Source organism: Lissotriton helveticus, chromosome 9 (genome assembly GCF_964261635.1).
Source record: "Lissotriton helveticus chromosome 9, aLisHel1.1, whole genome shotgun sequence".
Lineage (NCBI taxonomy): Eukaryota > Metazoa > Chordata > Amphibia > Caudata > Salamandridae > Lissotriton > Lissotriton helveticus.
This window is the reverse complement of record NC_136070.1, coordinates 308,624,693-308,645,139: the sequence shown is the minus strand read 5'-3', so window position 1 is coordinate 308,645,139 and position 20,447 is coordinate 308,624,693.

Below are 20,447 nucleotides of genomic sequence, written 5' to 3'. Positions count from 1 at the left end.
TGCGGAAGATCTTGGGATTCAGGAGGAGGGAGTTAGCACTAAGCATGGGCGGATTTTGCGAATTGGCAATCCGCGAAATTGCGTATTTACGGATTCGCAATCCGCAAAATCCACAAACTCTCGCGAATTTTGCGGATTCCTTTTTTTTTGTGTTCGCAAGTCTTTCTGCCATTTCGCGAGGGTTTTTTACCAGTTCGCAAACGCGAACTTACTTGTCGGGTAGCAACGGTCGCGACCATGTTGTTTCTACGTCTGGTTCATCACAGTACCCTCTGTTTCACCACTGCCACCCTCTGTTTCACCACTGCCACCCTCTGGCTCACCCATGCCACCCTCTGGCTCACCCATGCCACCCTCTAGTTCATCACTGTAGATTATGGGGGAAAAGCACACCTGCCCTGCCTCAACTGACATGAATGAATTAGGGGCTGATTAATGTGTCACTGAATTTGAACTTCCAGGCTGGCAGGTGCTTCCTTATCTGTAATTGCTTTCTGTTGCAGTGTAATTTTTTTAACAGGACCTTTGTTGTATACTTGTAGCTATTCTCTGAGCCTGCTGTGAGGGTCAGAGCAGGGTCATAGAATAGTTGCAAGTAGGCAACTGAACTCTGAAGGGGCCCCTCAGGAAGCACTACAGGGAATGGTTACTAATGATAAGATTGAACTTTTGCACCTGCTGAGTGCTTTCAGTTTTGCAAAAATCCAAATATCCAGCAGCATCCACAAAAAGTAATCCTTCCAGGCACTACAGGGAATGGTAACTAATGATAAGATTGAACTTTTGCACCTGCTGAGTGCTTTCAGTTTTGCAAAAATCCAAATATCCAGCAGCATCCACAAAAAGTAATCCTTCCAGGTCAAGATCCAAATCAAAGTGACCAGCACATGAAGAAAGCACTGGGAGGAGCCTGCTGGACAGGAACAGGAAGTTGGAGACTGTGGGGCACTTCCTTCCTCCCCCCCCCACAAAATGGACTCCTTGCAAAAAAAAAAGTGCAGGCAAATGTCAACCTGAGGAGTTATTCTGATAAAAATCATAATTTTCAAAGGTTTATGCTGCCTGCTGGTGGATTTCTTGTGCGAAATTGCAAATTTTGCAATCTCGCAATTGCGAGATTGTCGCTGCCCGCCGCATCTACGTGTTCGCAAGTGTTTACTCCCGCGAAATTGTATAGTATTCTAGTTGGCAAGTGCGACCAAGCAAAAAATCCGCTTCGCACGGATTTACGAATTTTCGGAAAGCTCGCGAGAGTTCGCGGATTGCGAATTTGCCGAAAATCCGCAAAATCCGCGAGCGGAACGGATTTTACGCCCATGCTTAGTTAGCACTCCTCGACGGTCTACCCCCTCCAGATAGTATTAACTTTTGCGCCAGGTAATTGGGGGTTTTGAAGTGGAGGGCCTTGTGTGCTAAGCATGCAATCTTTAGTTGAATTCTAGCTTCCCAGGGCAGCCAGTTTAGACATTTTAGGACTGAGGAGATGTGGGTATTTCGCGTGGTACCCGTAATCAGTCTGGCCGCAGCGCTCAATGGTGCCTTTAGAGGAGCCAAAGTGTATTTGGGGAGGCCGCATAGCATAGCACTGCCATAATCAAGCCTCGGTAGAACAAGCGCTTGGACCACCTGCTTGAAATCGGCTTGAGGAAGGAAAGGTTTGAGATTCCTGAGTGTTTTCAGAAGGTGATTAACTCCCTTGCTTATGTTACTGATCTGGGTCTTCATATTCAAATGTTTGTCCAATGTGATTCCTAGGGATTTAGCTGAGTCAATAATGTGTGGGGAGCAGTTGAAGGCTGTGTGTTGGTTCATCCAGAGGTCAATATTAGGAGTGTATTTCGGGGGAGAGATGAGGAGGAATTCTGCTTTGGAGGTGTTTAGTAGGAGGTGGTTCTTAGTTAGCCAATTTTGGGTAGTCAGTAAGGTGGAGTTGATTTAAGTGATGTTGTCCGGGGAGGAGAATTTCAGGTAGAGTTGGGTGTCGTCTGCATACATATGGAAGTGAATGTCCATGGATTTTAGTACATTAGCTAGTGGTTTCAGAAACAACTTGAATAGTATGGGAGATAAGAAGGATCCTTGGGGAACCCCCTTCGTGACAGGGTATGGCTGCGATAAAGAATGGTTCTCCTTAACTCTTTGTGATCTATGCTGAAGGAAGGACGAGAACCACTTTAGCACCTGTCCAGAGAGGCCCATCCTTTGCTCCAAAATATCTAGTAGGTTGTCGTGATTGACATTGTCAAAAGCTGAGGAGAGGTCGAGTAGGATAAGTAGGCACGATTCATTTCTGTCAAGCATTCTTAGGATGTCATACATTACGTGAATGAGAGCCGATTCAGTGCTATGCCCGCTACGAAAGCCTGATTGGTGTTGGTTCAGGAGGTGGAAATTTTCAATGTGTGCACATAATTGGGACTGGACACGTTTTTCCAGGAGTTTGGCTAGAGTGGGGATGCTGGAGATGGGGCGGAAGTTGTTAAGATCCGTACTGTCTGCTGTAGTTTTTTTTAGAATAGTTGTTCCTGGGCCTCTTTTAGGCAGTTTGGGATCGTACCCTGGGAGAGAGAAGCATTGACTATCTTTGTCCAGAAGGGAGAGCTAGAATCTTTGATTGCTTTGAAGATGGTAGGTGGAAGAGGGTCATTGAAGTGATCAGATCGGTTGATACTACGAAGGACCTCATTGATGTCGTTTTCCTTTAGGATGGTAAAGGTGTCCCAGGATGCGTTGTGCTTGATACCCCTGCTAAAAGTGGCGACCTTGTCTGGCCGTTTGATGTTAAAAGAGACGTCCTAGTTTCTACATCAATGTTAATAAGTCTTGTTTTCTAAGAAAAAAGGCAGCTAAGTCAGAACAAGAAGGAGGACTGACCTCTGAGGCTGAACGGTTGGGGGCTATGACAGATTATTGTTTGACCAATTCGAACAGATTCTTTATTCTTGAGTCGATTGGCCGCTTGATTGAGTTGGGATTGGAAAATATTCCGCCTTGGCTGTCTTGATTTGTTTATTATAAGAGCTTCTAGCTGATCTGAGTTTTTTTAGGTAGTCCACTGAAGGAGTGGATCTCCAGGAGCGCTCTAAGGCTCTTAGATTGCGATGTTCTGAATTTAGGTTGCTATTGAACCATGGTTTAGATATTTTTGAGGGTGCATTTTTCGTTGGAGTGGAGCAATGTCGTCCATGATGCTGGAAATAGAAGAGTTATAGAAGTCTATGAGTGCATTTACTTCGACTAAGTCTCTTTGAGGAGAGAGGGCACACTTGCAGCGGGTTGCTATGTCAACTGTGAGAATTACTCTGAGAAATCTCCAAGTTGATTTGGAGGAAATGGTCTGACCAATCACAGGGTATGATGGAGTCCAAAGTGATTGAGTGTCCTTTGGAGATGATGAGGCCAAGAGTTTTTCCTTTACTGTGGGTAGGCTGGTCACAGTGTTGAACCAAATCATGATCCTTCAAGAAGGAATTGAGGCATGCTACCACTAGGTCATTAGGGTTTGACCAATGAAGGTTAAAGTCTCCTAGGTAGATGTGGGGCTGCACTGAATCCACATTGTCCGCTATGATTTCCATTAATTGTTCAATGAATGGTAGATTGTCACCCGGAGGGTGATAGAATATATGAAGTTTGTAAACCATCTGTTTGTCACTGGAAATGTTGAGGCAAAGGTATTCGCAGGGTGGTGGGGAAGAGGATTCTGAAAGGGAGATCGCAAGTGTATTTCGATGTATACAGGCTAGGATACCTCCCAATTTCGTAATTCTGTCCAGACTAATTATGTCACGGGAGGGGGGCACCAAGAGGTTTAAAATCGGAGTGGACGAGGGGGTGAGCCAGGTTTTTGTGAGTATAATGATGTCTAACTCTTATGTTGTATGAGGTCGAAGATCTCAGAGGCATGTTTGTTGGCAGACCTACAGTTGAATAATATGCATTTGAGTGTAGTCGGAGTCTGGGGGGAAGGAGGCTGAATGATGTTCACTCTCCCGAGGTTGTCATTATTTATGACTCTGCGGTTATGGTGAGCTTCTCTGTTCGGGTTAGATTCAATTGTTTGAATTATTCCCTTTGTATTTGAGTTGGCGTCCGTATTTGAAGAAAATGGCTTGAGTAGGCTATAAGATTAGTTGGGTACAGGCCCTGTCAACGAGCATTCGGGGAGAGAAGCTGTGTTAAGAAGAGGGACGATAGAAGGGGAGGAGGGATGGTCATGGGGAGCTGTAACTGTGACACTTGCGGTGGTACTGGGCCAGTTTGGATGAGAGGGGAGGGGACTTAACAAGGGGAGATATTCAAGTGAAAGCGCTTTCAAGACGTGGAATTTGCTGGAGAGAAGGTGCAATTGGTGGGAGATATCGTCCAAACGTGCCAGCACATCTGGGTGGTGGGAGATGGGTAGAAGTTGAGTGAGGAGATCGGGAGAGGGGGGGAGTATAGGTATATTAGAGAGATCTGTGGCGGTGAGGGGGTATTTCAATGGAGAGGGTTGTTCATTGAGGGGAGTTGCAGAAAGCCTTGACTGGTATGAAGATTGGGTGTGAGGATCTAGAGAGGGGGAAGGATGTCTATGTGGGATAGGGAGGATATAGACATTAGTAGGGGAGTCCTGCGTAGGAGTTTGTTCATTAAGTCTTATCAGTGTTCTTGAACGTGATGGCCCGGGGATTGGTAGTGGTGATAAAGTTAATGGCCTCATATTATGAGGTTCAGGCAGAACCATGATCGGCAGGGGCAAGGGATGGAAATTGGGTTATGGGAGAGGTAAATCTGAGGAGGAGATGAGGCCATCGCTTTGAAAGTTGCTTGAGGTGGTTAGATCTAGGTCTTGTCGTACATAAGATGAGTTGTTCACCATAGAACCTTTGATCCTCAGAAAGCGCTTGTCAAATTGCTCTAGGTTTTGATTGGAAGCTTGAATGAGAACGATCCCATTACTGTAGATAGTAATGGTGAGATCTATTTTATAAATAGGAGAGGATGAAGTGGACAGACTAAAACCGTGGGGAGTTCTCTTTATTTGTTTGCACTGGAAGAAGGATAGGAGGGATTTCTCCCATTGGGCCCTTTTGTTCGTGAAGAAGATTAGGTCCGACATGATGTCACCATTAGAGATGCTGAAATAAGTATCTGAGATAAGTGTTTCCGGGTTTCTTTTGATTAAGTTATGTTTGAATTTTTTAGATGCATTTTTAGAGAGGTGTAAGGGATAGGTGATCTTATAGGCACTGTGGCCCACTAGAGAGAGTGAGCCTTCTAAGTCAGGGAAAGGAAGCACACCTTCTCAGATAGCCCCTGCTCACCCCCTCGGTAGCTTGGCAAGGGCAGCCAGGCTTATCTCCAAGGCAAATGTGTAAAGTATTTGTAACCACGCTCTCAGCAATCCAAAGATGACACCACAAATGGACTCCACAAGAGTTTCGCAAAAACAAGTATATGTTTATAAGAAAAATATACCATGAGACCACACAATAATATGCATATGTGCAATATTTCACCTGGCCGATTATTAGGCCAGCCAGCCAGCCAGCCCTTGTAGTATTAAGGAACAATTCTCCATGATCCAATACAGTTCTAATGCAATGCAATGCAGTTCATAATGCAAGAATCAGGCACTTTGTAATGTCAAAACAATGCAGTTCGTTATGCAACAATCAGGCCGTTCCTAATGCCAAAACAATGCAATTCGGAATACAATTCAAAACACACAAGCAGAGGGCAGAGGCTACTTAGAACAGCACCCAACAAATTGAATTGTGTCCTAAAGTAACAAAACGGTGCACGAAACCAAGGAGTACTTCCCTCTATACTCCCCACAATATGGAACAAAGTCCCACAAAAAATGGCACTGCAAAAGGTTTCAGCACTCTTGTGCATACATATTACTTCATCGTATTACAGTCCACAAATTATCAACACAATAAAGAAGAATTGTCCAACTCCTGTGGTATGTATTTTCAAATGCAGTTTTCACTTTATTTTTTCATTAAAGGATTCACTCCACAGTTCCATAAAGCATAGCCAACGCGTTTCGTCTACTGAGAGACTTCTTCAGGGCTTGTTCGAACATTACATTTTAATGCGAGTGACGGGCGGTTATCAGGCTGCTAAGGAATTATGAAACAATAGAGAAACAATCTTTTCGTGGATAGGAACACTACAAGATGTGATGCAACACTTTTGTCGCCATACTGTCAAGCCCTGAAGAAGTAGAGTAAACCTGCTTGCTTTAAACCCAGGTCCCCAGAAGTGATTCCAAGAATAAGCTGGCTGAAATCCTGTTTGAGCTAAAGACACAGAAGCTTCGAGAGGCCCTCTAGATGCAACTGATGAGGTTAGAAGTTCCAACTGGACCTTCTTGGTATCTGATGCTGGCTTCTGTTGGAGTGAGTCCTAACCCCTAGGTGGTCCACCCCAGGTCCCAGATCCCTGGCGTCTGCCAGAGAGTACTCTACTGAACCCAAATTGCAAGTCATGGGACTTAGAAACTTTTTGACAATATTTTGCTTTGAGAACAGATGGAGTACAGGATCAACATTGATGGTGCAGTCATTGACATCATGTGTCCAGTCTACCTCAGCTTGCTGGTTAGCCGTTCTGAAGGAGATCCGACTTCCAGAAAAGCTTCCTTCTAAAACTGAACATAGGTGGCATCATAGGGAACGATGCTGAGCAGCACTCAATTGATGTCAAGGCCTACCAAGGCATAGACTTTGAGGTTGCTAGGAGTTTTTCCACCTTCACCGAAGACCACAATGGGACACTGTTCTTTGGTAAACCACCTGCTGTCAAGCTCACGTCTGTACCAGGTTACAGTTTGTCTAAACCGATGAGTCGTCAAGAAATAACTTTTTTACTATATGTTTATAAGTCAGAAGAGTCTTTCCTCTGGGATGAACTAGGGCCATGTATCCCACCTGAGCTCCATCGCTGCCGTCCTTAACTTTTTAATTAGACCTGGTCTAGCGCGACCAGAGAACCATGGTTGGTGTTTTGTGCTTTTTGTGCGCCGTTTTGAATTCAAATTGTAAAAATTAATCTTTATTACATTTTTATCATTTGAACATCATTTTTTAAATTAAAATATTCTTTATTTTCTGAATTGGTTTGGAATTTTTCTTATGTTGTGTTTTCACTTTATTACTGGTTAAGTACTTCATTGCATTGCCCCTAAGTTAAGTCTTATTGTTTTGTGCCAAACTACCAAAGGGTGAAGCAAGTGTTTATTTAGTAAGTTTCATGATTCGCCCTGACAAGGATTGTGATTATTATTTGACTAACAACTAACATTCAATTGTTTTACAGTTCTCTAGGTGGAGATACTCCTTACCAGCTGAGAGGTGCCTCGTCAAAAACATAACTACATCTGATGAGTTATAAAACACAAAGAGGAGGAATTGTCTCAAACCAGATCCAGGCTTTCAACAGAGGCATCCAGATCTCTTTTCTATAAAATAATAATTAGACCTGACATCCATGGCATAGTTTGACCCTTTTGTCATATTTGCTGGCCTTAGGGCTTTACTACTGCTAACCAGTGCTAAAATGCAGGTGCTCTCTCTTCAAAGCCTGTTAACATTTGCTTATAACCAATTGGCATATTTAATTTACTTATAAGTCGCTAGTAAAGTGCATTACATGTGCCCAGGGCCTGGAAAGTAAATTCTACTAGTGGGCTTGCAGCACTGATTGTGCTGCCCACTTAAGGAGCACTCTAAACATGTCTCAGGCCTGGCTCTGCGTGTGCTGTTTTCAACTGCCATTTTCACATGCCAGATTAAACATTTTGCCAAGCCAAACCTTCCCTTTCTATACATATACGCCACCCCTAGGGTAGGCCTTGGACAGCCTGGAGGGCAGGGTGAAGTATATTTAAAAGTTAGGGCATGTACGTTGTAGTTTTACATGTCCTGGTAGTGAAAAACTCTTAAATGTATGTTTCACTACTGCATGATCTATCTCTTCCATAGGATACCATTGGAGTTACCTTATTAATTTTCAAATGGGAAGTGATTCCAGTTCATGTTTGGTGTCTCTGGGATCACAATTGTAAATCCTCACTTATGGTGAAGTCGAATTTTAAATTGCACTTCTGAAAATTCCTCTATTAGAAAGTCAAAAGGAACAATTGATGGGTGAAATTCAAAACAATGTCAAACATTCACCCAAAGTACAGAGATGTGGGCCTGACATTCATCATTGTTGTTCTCACCATGTCATTCCAGTTTGGACCCAGCCATATACAAATCAGTCCTGACCCTGCTTCCCATATGTACAGTCCAGCACGAACAGCCAGGCCAGGTCCTCCTTGTACCTGAAACAAGCTTCCTGGGACAGGTTTTGGTGTATCCCCCCTCATCAGCCAGGCTATCTGACTCTAGCGGCATGATTAGCATGTGATCCATGTATGGGCATACCCGTTCCACTTGGGGTGACAAATACAAAAAGAAGAATTGATGGATGGAATGTAGAACAATAGCAAATATTCACCCCCAGTACAGAGAGCAGGCCTAAATCCATTGTTTTTTTTTTATTGTTTTCGGTCCAGCAAGGAATTTGCCTGGCAGTTTGGGCTGGACTGTTCCCATGAGGAGCATGGTCAAGACTGATTTGCATAAGGCTAAGACCAAACTGGGGTGGAGTGGTGAGCAAACAAACAATGGATTTAGGCCCTGATCTCTGTACTGTGGGCAAGTGTTTGACACCAATTGTTCTTTTTGTACATTTAGAAAGTCACCATTTCCTTGCCTTGGCTATTTGGACTCTGGTCACATGACTGGGTGCAGCTGTCGGTTGGGCTTTGTGTATTCCTCTTCGACAGCCACACACAATTGAAACTTAGGTGTGACTGGATGGACCATCACTGGCAAGATGAGTGGGACGAGCTGGGCTCATCCTCACTTACACCTGTATAGCCTCCACACAAAGGGCTGCTTCCACCCCCGAAGTGAGTCTGGAGCCAGGGCCAGGTAGCCACGCCATCTGAGCATTCTAAGGCATGCCTCTAGAAGCCTCTATTGACTTCAAAGGCACATCTGTGTATTAAAGAAGAACCTCAGACACCACTTTAGTGCACTTCTGAACCTCTGGATACTCTGCCAGGAAGAAAGACTCCTGAGCTGCGACAAGGACCTCCAGTCTGCGGATTGCTACTCTGAAGGAACTGCTGCATGTCTGTGCTGGCCTGCTGCCTTCTTGCCTGGGTGAGATGGACTGGACCTACATCTCTTGAACAAAGAGCCAGAGTGACTCCAGAGACTAGTTGGCTGGCCTCCTGATCTGAAGCCTCAGGGACATAACAGGGGCATAATTCACCTTGCATCTGCACCAGGACTCTTCCAACTGTGAAACAAGTCCAGTCTTGGACCCTTGGAAGTGGGCCTCTGGTGCACTGTCAGTCTGTGGTACCAGCGGAACCAATGCATATCCTCTGCTGTGCAGCACAACACCAAGCAGAACTGATGCATCGCTGCTGCTGCATAGATTGGACCCATCGCAAACATTTGCATCACTGCCACAGCCAGATCACTTTCAGAACTGCCAGTGTGCAGCACATTCTCAGTGCAGGCTGTCGCATTTCTTGTGGATGGCAGCCTTCACAACGATGCAGGACTCAGCATTGCAACCTCGCATCTCTTCCGAACCGATGCATGACCCCGACTGCACGCCACATCCTCAAAGCCAGAATTCACATCACAAGCCTCGTTGACAGGACCGCGCTGTGCAACACAGTGCAGAACCGACCCATCACCACTGCTGCATGGATTGAACCCTTTGCAAAGACTTACAGCCGCAGCCTGCATCTCCTTCAAAACTGCGACTGCACAACACATCCTCCACACAGGACCTCACGTCTCTTGTCAATAGCAGCCTCTACGACAATGCTGGACTCAGCATTGCAGCCTTGCATCTCTTCAGAACCTAGGCATCGCCGTGATTGTACATCGCATCCTCGACACTGGATTCACATCACAAGCCCAAACGACGGAATCCTCGACGACGGCACACCAGGACCTCTCACCACAGCAGCACTGCATCTCGGAAAAGACACATCATCTCGGCTGTGCAGTGCGTCTTCAATGTGGATCCATGAGCTCCATCACAGTCAGACTGAACGGATGACTTTTTCACCATCCTGCACAACCAGATATCCAAAGTTGGCACTTTATACCTTTCAGTGATATTTTCTCTAAAACTTTCAAATTCAAGTTTTGATCTTGTTTTTTATTAAACTTTACTCTATTTTCCTAACTTGGTCTGGGATTCTTTGTGTGTGCTGTTTTCACTGTTTTACTGATTGAAGTGCTGCACAAATACTTTACACATTGTCTCACATTTCAGCTTGACTGCTCTGTGAGAAGCTAACAGGGGGTTGAGCACAGGTTAATTTGGGGTTTGCTTGTGCCTTACCCTGTAGATTGTAGTGGCTGCTTGACCACAACTCACACCCCAGTTAACCAAAAACCCAAATTCTCACAATAATAAAAGTGATAGCTAAACTTTAGACTGATTTCTGGTTTCTTCATGGACCAAAGTAAGTGGTACATCTCATGAAACCTGCTGTATTACTGAGAGGAACAGTAAGTCTGCCTGTGAACTTCGAGATTCTGGCATGCTGATATAGGAGAAGGAGTGCCTCACCTCTGCAGGAATCCCCCTGCCTAGCAGTAGATCCCAGCCATTGTGCCCAGGAGTCCTTGGTTGCCTCGAAAATGGCTATGTGTGAAACATACCTTTACCACTTGACCTCTTCAAGCATGAACATGAAATCAAGGATAGTGATTTCTGTACTGAAATCATCAAACCTATTATAGAAAGAGTGACTGCTTTATATTAAGTTGGAGATTCAGGTCTTAGTTCTGCAGTTTTCAGCCCCAAATTCCTTAAATCTGTTTTCTACTGACAGGGGAAACGTCTTTAAATTGAAAATAAACAGCAGGCTAAACAAAAAAGGTGAAGGACCACGTGTAAATTAGGTCTGAGGGACAGGGTAAATTATAAAATTGGCAACACAGAGTAAACCCCACTTGTACCTGTATTTCTTACAAATTATTTGACTATATCAATTGGAATTTAATTTATGAGAAGTGAAGATTGGGGGTTGTGTAGTAAACCTTTTTCAAGCCAAATTAGAAGCAGGGAGTGTTCTCCACACTGCTCTAATAATGGGTTGGAGGCAAGTGATATACTGAATCTTTGCTAATTCTTGGGACCCCACTTTTGTGTGTCTACAATTCAAACTATATTTGTTGCAATTGGGTTCCTCCCATTAAGTACGCCTCAATATTTTGCTTTTTGGATCACCCGGTTTTGGACTTTTTACTTTGGGTGAATCCCCTCACATGTGTCTCACCCATGGTAATCACATGGCAAAAGGGCTGTGCTTGTTTACCATTAGTGTCTGTCTTTTAATATAAGACTGCTGTGACACAGCAAGGGTTATGGGCGCTTGGCTGGTTACACGTGAAAGCATGTACACACATGTGAACATGTGTGTGGGCTGTGTGGGAGACTACTGTTGTGTTCAGCCCGGTAACTGCACACAGGTAGCCTGGCATGGTGGGGAATCTACAAAATTAGATATTGACCTGGGGTATGCCTTATATTGATAGTGCATGCTAATATGGAAAGGCAGTGTGATTTACTGTTTTGACTGTAGTGACAAATTATTATACTGCCTTAGACTGCAGTTTCACTTCCCTTTGGCCTGCAGAGACCAGTGATGTCTCCGATTGGGGTGTAACAAGTGCAAGAAAATAAAATCGGCAAGTTCCACTATATTTCTCTCTAGAAGCAGGAAATAAGGCCTCCCCAAACAATGGAGAAATTAATAGTGCTTCACTCGGCTCCTGATGAGGAAATGGGGAGAAGATGTGGCCTAATGGCTTGAGCAGTTGACTTCAAAGCTGGGGAGCGGGGTTCGAGTCTCAGCAGGGACGGTCAACATCCTGTGATTCTCAGCAAATCACTTAATCTCTCTGTGCCTAACAAAAAATGAGTGTGTCCATCTGCAACACAACTGGTGCTCATGTAAAGTCTTCTGAAACCTTTGGGTCGAGTTCACGCTATATACTGAACTCCCCCCCAAAAAAGGGGTGGGTCAGAATTATCTGCATCAATCAATCAGCTGTTAGACTGTCCCATGGAACAAAGCAGGGATCCCAGTCCTCTGGAGTCAACACGAAATGGGCACCCCTTTGAAAGTTTTGTGAGAAAGGCCCTGGCAGTGATGTCAGCAGGGGGCAGAGCTGAGCCCCAAGAGGAGATGTGAATATTGACTCCTGGATGACGCCATTTTTTGCACTGTCCCAGCATGCTATGCAGGAGAGTTGGGACAGAGATTGAGAGGTGACGTGGAACCCTAGGATTGGCCAGGGGTGCATGTCTTCTGGAACGTTCCTCGTCCCATAAAAAGACTCTTGCACAAGGATGAGACACTCTCCTGCCTGATGAATTCTCTGCGCTTCACTACAGGACCCATCGGCTCCCAAGGGCAACAGGAAAGAAGAACCCCCTGATGCCCCCGAAGGACTAAGGACTCTGCCAAGTTTACACCAGGACCAGTTCGTCTTCCCAAACGACTGTAAGACTGGCCCCCTTATCCACCCTGAGGACCAGTTTGGAGGAAAGCCCTGGACTACTGAACCCAGAAACGAAGACCAGAAGGAAGGCTTGCACAGGGAGCCAGGAGAACCAACTCCCTGATGACTGCACTGCTGTAGAGGTGAGGAGGTCTGCTGCAACTAACTGTGCCTAGTGGCTAGAGCTCACCATTAGGAGTAGAATAAGCCCAGGATCATCAACATCAGTCCAACGGGGTGTTGTGGGGAGTCTGCACATACACAGAACTATGTGCAGGAAAACAGGACCTCGTTGTGTAGGGGCTAAGCCTTCCTACCGCCTCAGAATCCAAAATCCCAGAACCGACTAGCTATAGTGTCTTATTCATTCTCCTACATATTCACAAAGCTACAAATGTTTAGACAACCCAGAACACAACACTCCAGATTCTCTCAGGAATCGTTCTAGCAAGACGTACCCTTTGCTCACTCACTCGTACTTGTCCACAAAAAGAATAGACATAGTCACTGTTACAGTTCAAAATGTTTTTTAGCTATAGTGCTCTATAATGCAGTAAACGAGCCACTACCAGCAGCAAAACGCATAAACCTAAAACAGTTAGTATTGGAGAAAGTCCATAGACAATGAAAGGGGATGTCATTGTATGCAGAGTGGATAAAGGACTAAAAGGCCTAACCACCCTCCCATTGAAAAGAAGAAGTTTTATTTTATAAAGGAAGATCTCTGGGCTTTGTCAGCAGACCCCATACCTTAGTGCCTAGATGGTTTTTTTACATCAAAGGAACTGGATAGCACTTCTCCCTGGAAAGGTCTCTCTCCAAGCGTGTGTTAAACAAACATGCATTCCCATAATATCAAAGCAGAAGTTTCCAGCAGCCGCAGCTGTGTAGCATGTTTTGTCTAAGTGCTAGAGACTGACCAGAACAGAATAACAAGGAGCATTGTTTATCGACCTTGTACTCCGTGTTCAGACTAAACTCCAGGAACAGGCAGAGAACTCAGAAAGCATGTGAAAAGCACAAAGAGAGTCTTATCAAATAAAGTCATGTTGTTTCATGTGCAAAAGCAGCATCATGGCCGCAGAGATCGTGCTAACTTAGCCATGTCGACAATGACCCCAACGGCCATATGACAGGGGCTTGAGTTAAGGCACTTTCTAGTTTGGCTTTTCTTCAGTGTTTCATCACTTACCACTGAAGTGGGCCAGGGTTGGCGCAAAATTCATTGGTTTCTTTTCCTCATTGTGTGGGGCCCCCTCTCTGTACTCTCCTGGCCCGGGACCTAATCCCCTAGGCCGTTCTCATCAAAACTTGGACCAGGGAACCCATCCCTGGACCCCAAAAGCAGAGGAGGTCAGGTGCAGTGCCATCACCACCCCCACCCCCCCTCCAGTAGAGGTGGGCCCACTTCGCTCCCATGCCAATGTACGGGGAGGAGCAGCAGCCACCACAAGAAAGGAGATCCCTGCCCACAGCAGTGGTTACGGGAGAAGACCTGCCTGCACCCTTGAGCAGCAGAAAAGATGTTGTCTGTGAGGGAAGGGGCCTGGGGCAGCCTGAGGTGGGCTCCCTAGGCTTCCCCCCAACAGAAGAGGCATGCACGGGTGCTCAGGTGGGACTGACCCCTCCCCACAAAAATGAAAAACAAAATTTAAAGCTATGCAGCTCTCCGTAGCACAGCAGTAGAGGCGCTACTCAAATATTCACTGCTCCCAGAGGAGCACCTCCATTTAAACATGTTCTCCTATTCATGGTGCCCTAGGACGGCAGAGGCACCACAAACAAACTGCAGTAAGTGTGGGGGTCTGCAGGAGAGATGCAGTTCCCTGTAAAGAGATTTTTTTAGTCACTTGCCCTATGTTTGCGAGGTTCCCAAAACTAGGGCCCCTTTGGAATTTTCCAAATGTTTCACTACACTACTCAGGCTCGAACTTTGGCTCTACAGCTGGGAGAGCAATTATTGCGTCCTAAAAGTGTATAAAAAAGGTACATGCATTGAAGCGCCCTCTAGAGTCTAAGTTTAAGGTTGCATCCTAATGCAGTCAAAATGTAATGCCTTCTACGGTCTGTTTTCATGATTGCATTTTCGTGGTTTAAAAGTCTTCAAAAGCTGACAGACACATGTTCTGTTCATTTTATGATCTTTATTGACATAATAATGATGGCAGTGTATATTGATTGCAGTGCATATGTTTGTTATTTTACAGTAACAGGTACATTTACACCTGTTTATTATGATGAATGATTGCATTTAAGTTCAAAATGATGTCTTTAACATGTGGTTTGCTGCTCCTGAACCATTGCCCAAGCCAATAGACTTACCTTATCTCTCTGTGATCCCTTCAGGGGTCAAAGGTGATTATGTAATGTCATCTGTTACATTTTCCATCTCCCAATGTAAATATTTATAAATTACTGTGTAGTATTTTGTAGTGTGTGTGTAATAAAGGAACTTCTCCTGTATATAAAAAAACACACTGACTGGACAATCATTTATTGCGTGTCATTATTATGTATCAGTGACTGGTGATCACTAGCCCACACCCCTTTCCCTGAGTAGGACTTGGACTTCTCTGCTTCGCCACCTTGAGAGAATTGAGCGCTACAATGTTGTGCTTGGTTCACAGTAAGGGGAATTGTGGACCTTTTACTTGTGCAGGCCATACAACTAATAACGCAATTTCCTACAGTATCGTACAGAATTGGTACCAAATGACAAAATGTATATCAAGCTGCATGTACTTCTATGCAGATGAAATGTGGGCAACCTTGGCTGTATAATTCTCCTGGGGCATATGTTAGGTCTTATCATAGACTCAACTATAAAATAAAATGGAATGGGATGCTGCCCACAATAATTTCCAGTTATTAAAAAGCATAAGCTCTCTGGTTTTAATGGATGACGTTGTCACCCATTAGCCACACAGAAACTGAGGGCCTGATATAGAGTTCACCTGACGGGTTATTCAATCATAAACATGGTGGACATCCCATCCGCCGCAACCCTGAGACATGTTTAAAAAGGCTACTTAAGTTGGTGGCACAATAGGTGCTGTAGACCCAATAGTAGCATTTGATTAACAGTTCCTGGGTACATGTTGTACCACTTTACCAGTGATTTACAAGTAAATTAAATGTGTAAATTGAGTGTAAGCCAATATTACCACGTTTTAGGGAGTGAGCACAGGCAATGTAGCACTGGTTAGCAAAGGCAAGGTGGTGCCCAGAGTCCTAAGGCCAACAAAAACAAGGTCAGTAAAAATAGAGGAGTATGGCATAAAATATGGAGGAAGGTCACCATAATGCTGCCAGGTCTAATGCTGGGTAAAATGTGAATTATGGGGGTGTGTTTCTCCGCGGGGTTCTGAGTAACATCAATGACTTCTTGAGCTTCACTCTGCTTGCATGTTTTGATTTTTTTTTCATTTACACACAGCTCCTTGGTGAAAAATAGCCCTGCAATTCACTGTTAGCTAGCTATAATTCTATATATTGGCTATATTTTGGTTTGCACCCAAACAGGATTACAGTGGGTGCACAAATCAAGTGTGTTTTTTCTTGTGAATTGTGGCTGGTAAACACTTGGTGATCTCGATAAAGCAAATAGTGGACAATCGCTTTTTGTGCACATTAGAATGGGGAATAAAACAAGCTCTTAGTGTGTTATTTCTTATCCCAAAGTGTCAATAGCATAATTGGGTCTAAATTATTCATGTTAATTTGCGAACCCACACAATTGTAAAGGAGCAGTGCGTAGTTTCAATTGGGTTTTTGCTGATTGATCTAGATAGGGCCCTAGATCTACTATCCTGCTTTATTCCACAGAACCACTTCAACAAACTAGAAAACTGTAAATCAAAGATTTGTTTTCTCCCTTTAGCATCAAAACGAACTGACAGTCCTTCTAAGATGTAATGAGTTAATTGTGCCCCTCTGTTTCAAAGAGCAAGACTGCAGTTGTGTTTCTCTCCTGGCAAATTCCACATGCCTGCCCTCCATTGGGAAGGAAAACACCGCAGATGTTCCCTTTAATGAAGTATTTAGTTTTGTGTATCCGCCTGTACAAATGAGAGCACATAGAGCAGATATCGCGCTGCATGAATAGGAATGAACAAATTGAAGAAAGACTAAGCGTTCTTTCAAGACACGGAAGAGTATATGCCATCTGCTTTGAGTTCTGCTGTTATTCAATTTTCTGAGTCATCTGTTTGCATAAGACTACAATTAAGTTAGGGAAATAGAGTAGAAACTCCACGAACCGTCCCTTGTATGTTCATGCTGAATTTCTTTACCCGTGTGCACATACCATGCCTCATAGTCACTGCGACCTCGACCTATTAAGATGTCTCTCCTCTGTTCCTACCTCAGTCTCTCAATTCTGAGGAACGGAAATCGGAAATGTGCAATTACATCATCCGCTCAGTCCCTGCTTCTTTTTTTAGAAGCCTCCTGGAGCTGTCTTAAATTGAAATTCTCAGAGAGTGCTGCAGAACACAGTGCGTTTCAAGTAATATATTAACATTCTTCGTCCTGCCAATCCAAAGTTTGTGTATGGACTTCGTCATTCATTGAAAATGAAAAGGGGGGGCCCTCGGCCCCCCCGCACGCATGGCGGCGCGGCGACCGCCTCACCTCCTCTCCCCTCGGGTCCTTCGACGGTGGGGGCGTGCCCTGGGGGCGCGGCCCACCGCCGATTGGCCGGCGCCCCTCCTGACCCGGATTCAATGGACTGGTTCCGGGTCGGGGGGGGCGGGCGATAGGAGGGGCCACCCGGCCCCTCGGGAATAAGAGGTAGGGAGCGCCCAGGAGACCCCCTTGTCCCTGGACGCTCCCTCGCTGAACGTTGTGCCCCGCGTTCGGGGCTTCTTTGTTTTGTAATTGCTTTCTGCTTTCTTTTTCAGGCACTCCGGAGCGGGAATTCGCTGGAAGTCGAGTTTGTACCGGAACGTGGTGATTTTCCCTTTTCTGCTTGCAGGTTTGGACGTCCGGAGTTCCAGCCGCGTGGGGGGCCAGGCGCATCGGAGCAGCGGAGAGCCTTGCCCGGGAGCATCGCCGAGGAGCAGGGAGCCGTCGTGAACAGCGCCTCGCCGATCACGGACTAGCAAGGGCGCGGAGTCGACGGGGAGAGCGCGGTACGGGTCGTTTTAAGGCCCCGTAAGGTATTGTGTGGGGCAGGGGACTTCGTTGGCGGGCCCCCCCCTTTTTGAGAGCGGGGGTATTTTCTTATGTCCGGCTGAGGGCCTGTGAGCTCCCCCTCTGCCGCCGAGTCCTTGAAAACATAAACCGCACAATTATTTAAGTACGCCGCTGGGATACACGCGAGCGGCGGTAGCAATACGGGTCATTGTGTACCTTGCCACAGTGGATTATTATTATTATTATAGGAGCGTCGTTGAAAAAACGGGTTTGAGCGCGCTTTCTTAAACGGCAATCAGGCCGGGGAGGGCAATTTGAAACTGATTAGAAGGCAGCGAGGCAGGGTCGACCAGGGCAGCACCTAGATGGGAGACCCTATGAGAAGTGTACAAACCGGGGGGGCATTTATGTAACTGTTTTCACGCTGCATTCCAGTATTAAGTATAATTGATTAGGGAGGCTGCATCTGAGTGTTTAGTATAATCCATTGTACTGATTGTGACGCAGAGTGTGCAAGTTTTTAAGAAAACGAGGCGGCATCTCTTCAAGTGTTTTTTCACTACTGTAGGGTATCAAATAGGGTGTGATTCTTTGTTCAAATATACAGAAGAGGTGTTATTTCATAAAGTGTTTTTCCTACTGTGGTAATAACCATTAAGTGCCTTGTTGTTCAAGTAGTGGCACAAAACCGGAATAATTACAAGTCTTTGCTCAATAGTGTACCGGCCATGGGCTTAAGTGTTATGTGGAAGGTCGGTATTTAAGTTGGGTCTCCTACAACCTGTTCCTGTTTTGATTGCACAGTATTGATATTTTTTCAATTACAGGTTACCTTAACAACATTATCGGCACGTTTCACTCGCAGACAGAGCACGCGACGTGGTGGGGGCTGTGACCACAGACCATCATCGCCGGCGAGGACACAGGAGGGGTCGGTAAGAGGGGTACGGGGGGCTAGCACTCATCGCTCCTGGTGGCCGCCGGGTGGGTCTACATTAGGTTTACTCACCCCTTACATAAGCGGACAAGCCGCTGGTGTTGCGGTCGCCGTTGCATGGTGCTGAAAGCCCCCTGGTGACCCTCCATCTGCAAGGTACACACAGTTGACCTGTTGGGAACTAAGAGAGTAGGCAGCGGGTGTTTTTTGGGGTAAGCGTCATGCCAGGCCCAAGGGGTGGTAAAAGGGGGTCCAACATGGAGGCTATGATGCGGGCTATGATGCGGGAGATGACCGACATTAAGCAACAGCTAGGACAAATTAAGGAGCGGGAAGCTCGGTTGGATGACAGGGAGAGTGAGGCACCGGGCCCGTCCGGGCGACCGATCCGCAAGAGGGTGGCACCAGTGCCAAGAGGGGAATTTGTCACTCCACAAGGGAAACCTAGATCCAAAAGACCCAAGGAGGCGGTTCCCACCACAGGCCCAGTGGATCCGTTACCCGCCGCACCGCCCGCGGTGGTCCCACCCCCGCATGTGCCTACACCCATTGCCCCTGTGGTGCCGGTGCCGGCAGGTCAACCAGTAGACGCTGGGTCTGCTCCCGCACCGGTGCCCACAATCCCGGGTACAGGCTGGCCACACCCGGCGCCCGCCCTGCCAGCTGTGCCAGGACCACTGGGCATAACCCCAGTGGTACCTGTGGTCCCGGGGGGTAATGTAGACTCAATGCCACCCGAATTGTTATCTCAGTTAACGGCCATGATGCCATGGCTCCAAAAAGGGGGAGCCTTCCCGAATTCTGCAGACCATGCGGCAGAGGCGGCAAGGTTTGTAGAAAAAATCAGATCGGCACCGGTCGCCGACAGTGTTGCATTGCCAATTTCTTCTCCCCTTGCAGGTCCAAGTGTTCCCCAGCTGGACGGAGTTAAAGGGCAGCCGCCCCCGGTGCCCGCACTTGGTAAGGAAGTGGCATTGCCGCTCTTGGGGGACGGTGTGATACCTTCCAGGAGCGAAAATCTAGCTCAGCATGTGTCATTAGCTGTGAAAGAAATGATTTGGGCTGATAAATACGTGTACATTTATTCTTTATTGTTGGATAATAGGGAAATGGAGCAGGCAAAAGCACTGAAAGAGTGGATGCTCCCAAGTGAATGGAGGGCGCAGTGTACTAGATTCAGGGTTGAGGAAAATCTCAATAATTGGATGCAAGCATGGGCTGTTTTCACTGCAATTAAGGCTGAGCGTCCCCCAGATCTGCAGGCTGCATTGGCTTGCTACTCGAGCAGGATTGTGGGGTGGAGTCAACAGTATTCTGGGGAAGCATGGAAGGGTTATGATGTCAATTTTAGGAAGGCATTGGAATTCAATAGATCGTTGCCATGGGACTCGGTAGATTCCATGGCTTGGCACAAACAGTTCTCTGACACTGCACCTCCCCCTCAGTTCGGTGCGGTCAAGGTGTTCACTAGACCGCAGCAGCCCTTTCGGCCCCCCCAAACGAGTGAAATACCTGGGAAATTTAGGGCAGGTGGGCCAGAGAAGAAAGGGGTGTGCTGGGATTTTAATAGGCGCACCTGCACAAGGGCCGCGTGTAAGTTTAGGCATGCATGTTCCTCCTGTGGGCACCCCTCTCATCCAGAGACTACCTGTAGGTCCAAGCAAGGTAACACAGGACAGAGGGGTAGGGGAAAGCCACTATAAGTCAGACAGGTTACGCCCCCCCACTCCAGTGGATGTGGTGGCAATGATTCCATTGTTGAACAGATACCCTGACCACAAAGCGGCCAC